Raw genomic sequence first — 7,270 nt, 5'->3', positions numbered from 1 at the left:
CCTTCCTACCAAACTTACGGCAAGGTTTACATCAGGTCTGGTACACAGCATGGCATACATAATAGAACCTATGGCTGAGGCATAGGGGATGACACTCATCTCTTCTATATCTTCTGCCGTGGTCGGCCATTGAGCCGAGCTCAATCTCACACCTTGCAAAACAGGCAAGAACCCTTTCTTGGACTGATCCATTTTGAACTTCTTCAAAATCTTATCAAGGTATGTGCTTTGTGAAAGACCTATGAGGCGTCTTGATCTATCCCTATAGATTTTGATGCCTAATATATAAGCAGCTTCTCCAAGGTCCTTCATTGAAAAACTCTTATTCAAGTAGGCCTTGATGCTGTCCAAGAGTTCTATATCATTTCCCATCAAAAGTATGTCATCTACATATAATATGAGAAATGCTACAGAGCTCCCACTCACTTTCTTGTAAACGCAGGCTTCTCCATAAGTCTGCGTAAACCCAAACGCTTTGATCATCTCATCAAAGCGAATGTTCCAACTCCGAGATGCTTGCACCAGCCCATAAATCGAGCGTTGGAGCTTGCACACCTTGTCAGCATTCTTAGGATCGACAAAACCTTCCGGCTGCATCATATACAACTCCTCCTTAAGGAAACCATTAAGGAATGCCGTTTTGACGTCCATTTGCCATATCTCATAATCGTAGAATGCGGCAATTGCTAACATGATTCGGACGGACTTTAGCTTCGCTACCGGTGAGAAAGTCTCATCGTAGTCAATTCCTTGAACTTGTCGATAACCCTTAGCGACAAGCCGAGCTTTATAGATGGTCACATTACCATCCGCGTCTGTCTTCTTCTTGAAGATCCATTTATTTTCTATGGCTCGCCGTTCAACGGGCAAGTCAGTCAAAGTCCATACTTCGTTTTCATACATGGATCCTATCTCGGATTTCATGGCTTCTAGCCATTTGTCGGAATCCGGACCCGCCATCGCTTCTTCATAGTTCGAAGGTTCACCGTTGTCTAACAACATGATTTCCAAGACAGGGTTGCCGTACCACTCTGGTGCGGAACGTGTCCTTGTGGACCTTCGAATTTCAGTAGGAGCTTGATCAGAAGTATCTTGATCATCATCAATAACTTCCTCTCTAGTCGGTGCAGGCACCTCAGGAACATTTTCTTGAGTTGCGCCATTTACCGGTTCAAGAGGCAATACTTCATCAAGTTCTACTTTCCTCCCACTTACTTCTTTCGAGAGAAACTCTTTCTCTAGAAAGGATCCATTCTTGGCAACAAAGATCTTGCCTTCGGATCTGAGGTAGAAGGTATACCCATAAGTTTCTTTAGGGTATCCTATGAAGACGCATTTTTCCGACTTGGGTTCGAGCTTTTCAGGTTGAAGTTTCTTGACATAAGCATCGCATCCCCAAACTTTTAGAAACGACAGCTTAGGTTTCTTCCCAAACCATAATTCATACGGTGTCGTCTCAACGGATTTCGACGGAGCCCTATTTAAAGTGAATGCGGCAGTCTCTAAAGCATAGCCCCAAAAAGATAGCGGTAAATCGGCAAGAGACATCATAGATCGCACCATATCTAATAGAGTGCGATTACGACGTTCGGACACACCGTTACGCTGAGGTGTTCCAGGCGGCGTGAGTTGTGAAACTATTCCACATTTTCTTAAGTGTGTGCCAAATTCGTGACTCAAGTATTCTCCTCCACGATCTGATCGTAGAAACTTGATTTTCCTGTCACGTTGATTCTCAACCTCACTCTGAAATTCTTTGAACTTTTCAAAGGTTTCAGATTTGTGTTTCATTAAGTAGACATACCCATATCTACTCAAGTCATCAGTGAGGGTGAGAACATAACGATAGCCACCGCGAGCCTCAACACTCATTGGACCGCACACATCAGTATGTATGATTTCCAATAAGTTGGTTGCTCGCTCCATTGTTCCTGAGAACGGAGTCTTGGTCATTTTTCCCATGAGGCATGGTTCGCACGTGTCAAATGATTCATAATCAAGAGACTCTAAAAGTCCATCTGCATGGAGCTTCTTCATGCGTTTGACACCTATGTGACCAAGGCGGCAGTGCCACAAGTATGTGGGACTATCATTATCAACCTTACATCTTTTGGTACTCACACTATGAACATGTGTATTAATACGCTCGAGATTCATTAAGAATAAACCATTGACTATCGGAGCATGACCATAAAACATATCTCTCATATAAATAGAACAACCATTATTCTCGGATTTAAATGAGTAGCCATCTCGTATTAAACGAGATCCTGATACAATGTTCATGCTCAGACATGGCACTAAATAACAATTATTGAGGTTTATAACTAATCCCGTAGGTAAATGTAGAGGTAGCGTGCCGACGGCGATCACATCGACCTTGGAACCATTCCCGACGCGCATCGTCACCTCGTCCCTTTCCAGTTTCCGTTTATTCCGCAGCTCCTGTGGTGAGTTACAAATATGAGCAACGGCACCGGTATCAAATACCCAGGAGTTACTACGAGTACTGGCAAGGTACACATCAATTACATGTATATCACATATACCTTTTGTTTTGCCGGCCTTCTTGTCCACTAAGTATTTGGGGCAGTTCCGCTTCCAGTGACCCTTCCCTTTGCAATAAAAGCACTCTGTCTCAAGCTTGGGGTCCATTCTTTGACTTCTTCCCGACAGCTTGCTTGCCGGGCGCAGCAACTTCCTTGCCGTCCTTCTTGAAGTTCTTTTTACCCTTGCCCTTCTTGAACTTAGTGGTTTTATTCATCATCAACACTTGATGTTCCTTCTTGACTTCTACCTCTGCTGATTTCAGCATAGCAAATACTTCAGGAATGGTCTTTACCATCCCCTGCATATTGAAGTTCATCACAAAGCTCTTGTAGCTTGGTGGAAGCGACTGGAGGATTCTGTCAATGACCGCGTCATCCGGGAGATTAACTCCCAGCTGAGTCAAGCGGTTATGTAACCCAGACATAGTGAGTATGTGCTCACTGACAGAACTATTTTCCTCCATCTTGCAGCTGAAGAACTTATCGGAGACTTCATATCTCTCGATCCGGGCATGAGCTTGAAAAACCATTTTTAGCTCTTCGAACATCTCATATGCTCCATGTCTCTCAAAATGCTTTTGGAGCCCCGGTTCTAAGCTGTAAAGCATGCCGCACTGAACGAGGGAGTAGTCATCAGTACGTGTCTACCAAGCGTTCATAGCGTCTTGGTTCTGTGGGACGGGTGGATCACCTAGCGGTGCTTGTAGGACATAATCTTTCTTGGCAGCTATGAGGATGATCCTCAGGTTCCGGACCCAGTCCGTATAGTTGCTGCCATCGTCTTTCAGCTTGGTTTTCTCTAGGAACGCGTTGAAATTGAATACAACGTTGGCCATTCGATCTACAGGACATATTGTAAAGATTTTAGACTAAGTTCATGATAATTAAGTTCATCTAATCAAATTATTAATGAACTCCCACTCAGATTAGACATCCTCAAGTCATCTAAGTGTTACACGATCCAAGTCAACTAAGCCGTGTCCGATTAACACGTGATACGGACTAGTCATCGTCGGTGAACATCTCCATGTTGATCGTATCTTCCATACGACTCGTGTTCGACCTTTCGGTCTCTGTGTTCCGAGGCCATGTCTTCACATGCTAGGCTCGTCAAGTTAACCCTAAGTGTTTTTGCATGTGTAAAACTTCTTACACCCGTTGTATGTGAACGAAAGGATCTATCACACCCGATTAACACGTGGTGCTTCGAAGCGACGAACTGTAGCAACGGTGCACAGTTAGGGGAGAACACTTCTTGAAATTGTTGTAAGGGATCATCTTATTCACTACCGTCGTTCTAAGTAAACAAGATGCAAAACATGATAAACATCACATGCAATCAAATAATAATAGTGACATGATATGGCCAATATCACATAGCTCCTTTGATCTCCATCTTGGGGCTCCATGATCATCCTTGTCACCGTCATACTCATCGACATGTAAGTTGTGATTCCTTGTATAATAGCATGAACATCTCATACATCACATATTGATCATTCATCATTCATCACAACTTTGGCCATATCATATCACAAAGCACTTGCTGCAAAAACAAGTTAGACGTCCTCTAATTGTTGTTGCAGGTTTTACGTGGCTGAAGTAGGGTTCTAACAAGAACGTCTTCTTACCTACGTTAAAGCCACAACGTGATTTGCCAATTGCTATTTACCCTTCATAAGGACCCTTTTCATCGAATCCGATCCGACTAAAGTAGGAGAGACAGACACCCGCTAGCCACCTTATGCAACTAGTGCATGTCAGTCGGTGGAACCTGTCTCACGTAAGAGTACGTGTAAGGTCGGTCCGGGCCGCTTCATCCCACGATGCCGCCGAATCAAGATAAGACTAGTAACGGCAAGCATATTGAACAAAATCAACGCCCACAACTACTTTGTGTTCTACTCGTGCAAGAGAACTACGCATAGACCTAGCTCTGATACCACTCTGTTGGGGAACGTTAGCAGAAAACAAAAATTTTCCTACGGTTTCACCAAGATCCATCTAGGAGTTCATCTAGCAACGAGTGATTAGATGCATCTACGTACCTTGTAGATCGCGAGCGGAAGCGTTCAAAGAACGGGGATGATGTAGTCGAACACGACGTGATTCAAATCACCGATGATCTTAGCACCGAACGGACGGTGCCTCCGCGTTCAACACACGTACAGAACGGATGACGTCTCCTCCTTTCTTGATCCAGCAAGGGGGGAAGAGAGGTTGATGAAGATCCAGCAACACGACGGCGTGGTGGTGGATGCAGGGCGTCACAGTAGCAGGGCTTCGCCTATACTGTGAGAGAGAGACGTAACGGGGAGAGAGGAAGCACCAAAGGCTGAGGTATGAAATCCCTCCTCTCCACTATATATAGGAGGGCCAAGGGGGGGTGGTGCGCAGCCTAGGAGATCCAATCTCCTAGGTGCGGCGGCCAGGGGAGGGTTTCCCTCCCCCCCAAGGCACCTCGGGGTGCCTTCCACCACTTGGACTCCTCCCCGTGGTGGAAACCCTAGGCGCATGGGCCTAGTAGGGCTGGTGCCCTTGGCCCATATAGGCCAAGGCACACCCCCTACAGCTCATGTGGACCCCCGGGACAGGTGGCCCCACCCGGTGGGCCCCCGGGAACCCTCCGGTGGTCCCGGTACAATACCGATAACCCCGAAACTTGTCCCGATGGCCGAAACAGCACTTCCTATATATAATTCTTTACCTCCGGACCATTCCGGAACTCCTCGTGACGTCCGGGATCTCATCCGGGACTCCGAACAACATTCGGATTACTGCATATACATATCTTCATAACCCTAGCGTCACCGAACCTTAAGTGTGTAGACCCTACGGGTTCGGGAGACAAGCAGACATGACCGAGACGACTCTCCGGTCAATAACCAACAGCGGGATCTGGATACCCATGATGGCTCCCACATGCTCCACGATGATCTCATCGGATGAACCATGATGTCGAGGATTAATCAACCCCGTATACAATTCCCTTTGTCAATCGGTATGTTACTTGCCCGAGACTCGATCGTCGGTATCCCAATACCTTGTTCAATCTCGTTACCGGCAAGTCACTTTACTCGTACCGTAATGCATGATCCCGTGATCAACCACTTGGTCACCTTGAGCTCATAATGATGATGCATTACCGAGTGGGCCCAGTGATACCTCTCCGTTATATGGAGTGACAAATCCCAGTCTCGATCCGTGTCAACCCAACAGACACTTTCGGAGATACCTGTAATGCACCTTTATAGTCACCCAGTTACGTTGTGACGTTTGATACACCCAAAGCACTCCTACGGTATCCGGGAGTTACACGATCTCATGGTCAAAGGAAAAGATACTTGACATTGGAAAAGCTCTAGCAAACGAACTACACGATCTTTTGTGCTATGCTTAAGATTAGGTCTTGTCCGTCACATCATTCTCCTAATGATGTGATCCCGTTATCAATGACATCCAATGTCCATAGCCAGGAAATCATGACTATCTGTTGATCAACGAGCTAGTCAACTAGAGGCTTACTAGGGACATATTATGGTCTATGTATTCACACGTGTATTATGATTTCCGGATAATACAGTTATAGCATGAATAAAGACAATTATCATGAACAAAGAAATACAATAATAATGCTTTTATTATTGCCTCTAGGGCATATTTCCAACAAGTACGTGTAAGGTCAGTCCGGGCCGCTTCATCCCACAATGCCACCGAATCAAGATTGGACTAGTAACGGTAAGCATATTGAACAAAATCAATGCCCACAACTACTTTGTGTTCTACTCGTGCATAGAAACTACGCATAAACCTAGCTCATGATGCCACTGTTGGGGAACGTAGCATAAATTCAAAATTTTCCTACGTGTCACCAAGATCTATCTATGGAGTCATCTAGCAACGAGGGAGGAGTGGATCTACATACCCTTGTAGATCGCGCGCGGAAGCGTTCAAGAGAACGGGGTTGATGGAGTCGTACTCGTCGTGATCCAAATCACCGATGATCCTAGCGCCGAACGGACGGCACCTCCGCGTTCAACACACGTACGGAGCAGCGACGTCTCCTCCTTGTTGATCCAGCAAGGGGGGAGGAGAGGTTGATGGAGATCCAGCAGCACGACGGCGTGGTGGTGGAAGTTGCGGGATTCCAACAGGGCTTCGCCAAGCGCTGCGGGAGGAGGGAGATGTGTCATGGGAGGGAGAGGGAGGCGCCAGGGCTTAGGTATGGTTTCCCTCCCTTCCCCCCACTATATATAGGGCCAAGGGAGAGGGGGGGGGGGGCGCAGCCTTGGCCCTTCCTCCAAGGAAGGGTGCGGCCAGGGAGGAGTCCATCCTCCCCAAGGCACCTCGGAGGTGCCTTCCCCCTTTAGGACTCTTCCTTTCCTTATCTCTTGGCGCATGGGCCTCTTGGGGCTGGCGCCCTTGGCCCATACAGGCCAAGGCGCACACCCCTACAGCCCATGTGGCCCCCCGGGGCAGGTGGCCCCACCCGGTGGACCCCCGGGACCCTTCCGGTGGTCCCGGTACAATACCGGTGACCCCGAAACTTGTCCCGATGGCCGAAATAGCACTTCCTATATATAATTCTTTACCTCTGGACCATTCCGGAACTCCTCGTGACGTCCGGGATCTCATCCGGGACTCCGAACAACTTTCGGGTTACCGCATACTAATATCTCTATAACCCTAGCGTCACCGAACCTTAAGTGTGTAGACCCTAC

The sequence above is a fragment of the Triticum urartu genome, chromosome 1, assembly GCF_003073215.2.
Source record: "Triticum urartu cultivar G1812 chromosome 1, Tu2.1, whole genome shotgun sequence".
Taxonomy (NCBI): domain Eukaryota; kingdom Viridiplantae; phylum Streptophyta; class Magnoliopsida; order Poales; family Poaceae; genus Triticum; species Triticum urartu.
The sequence above is the reverse complement of the archived record's forward strand: the minus strand, read 5'-3'. Positions refer to the sequence as shown.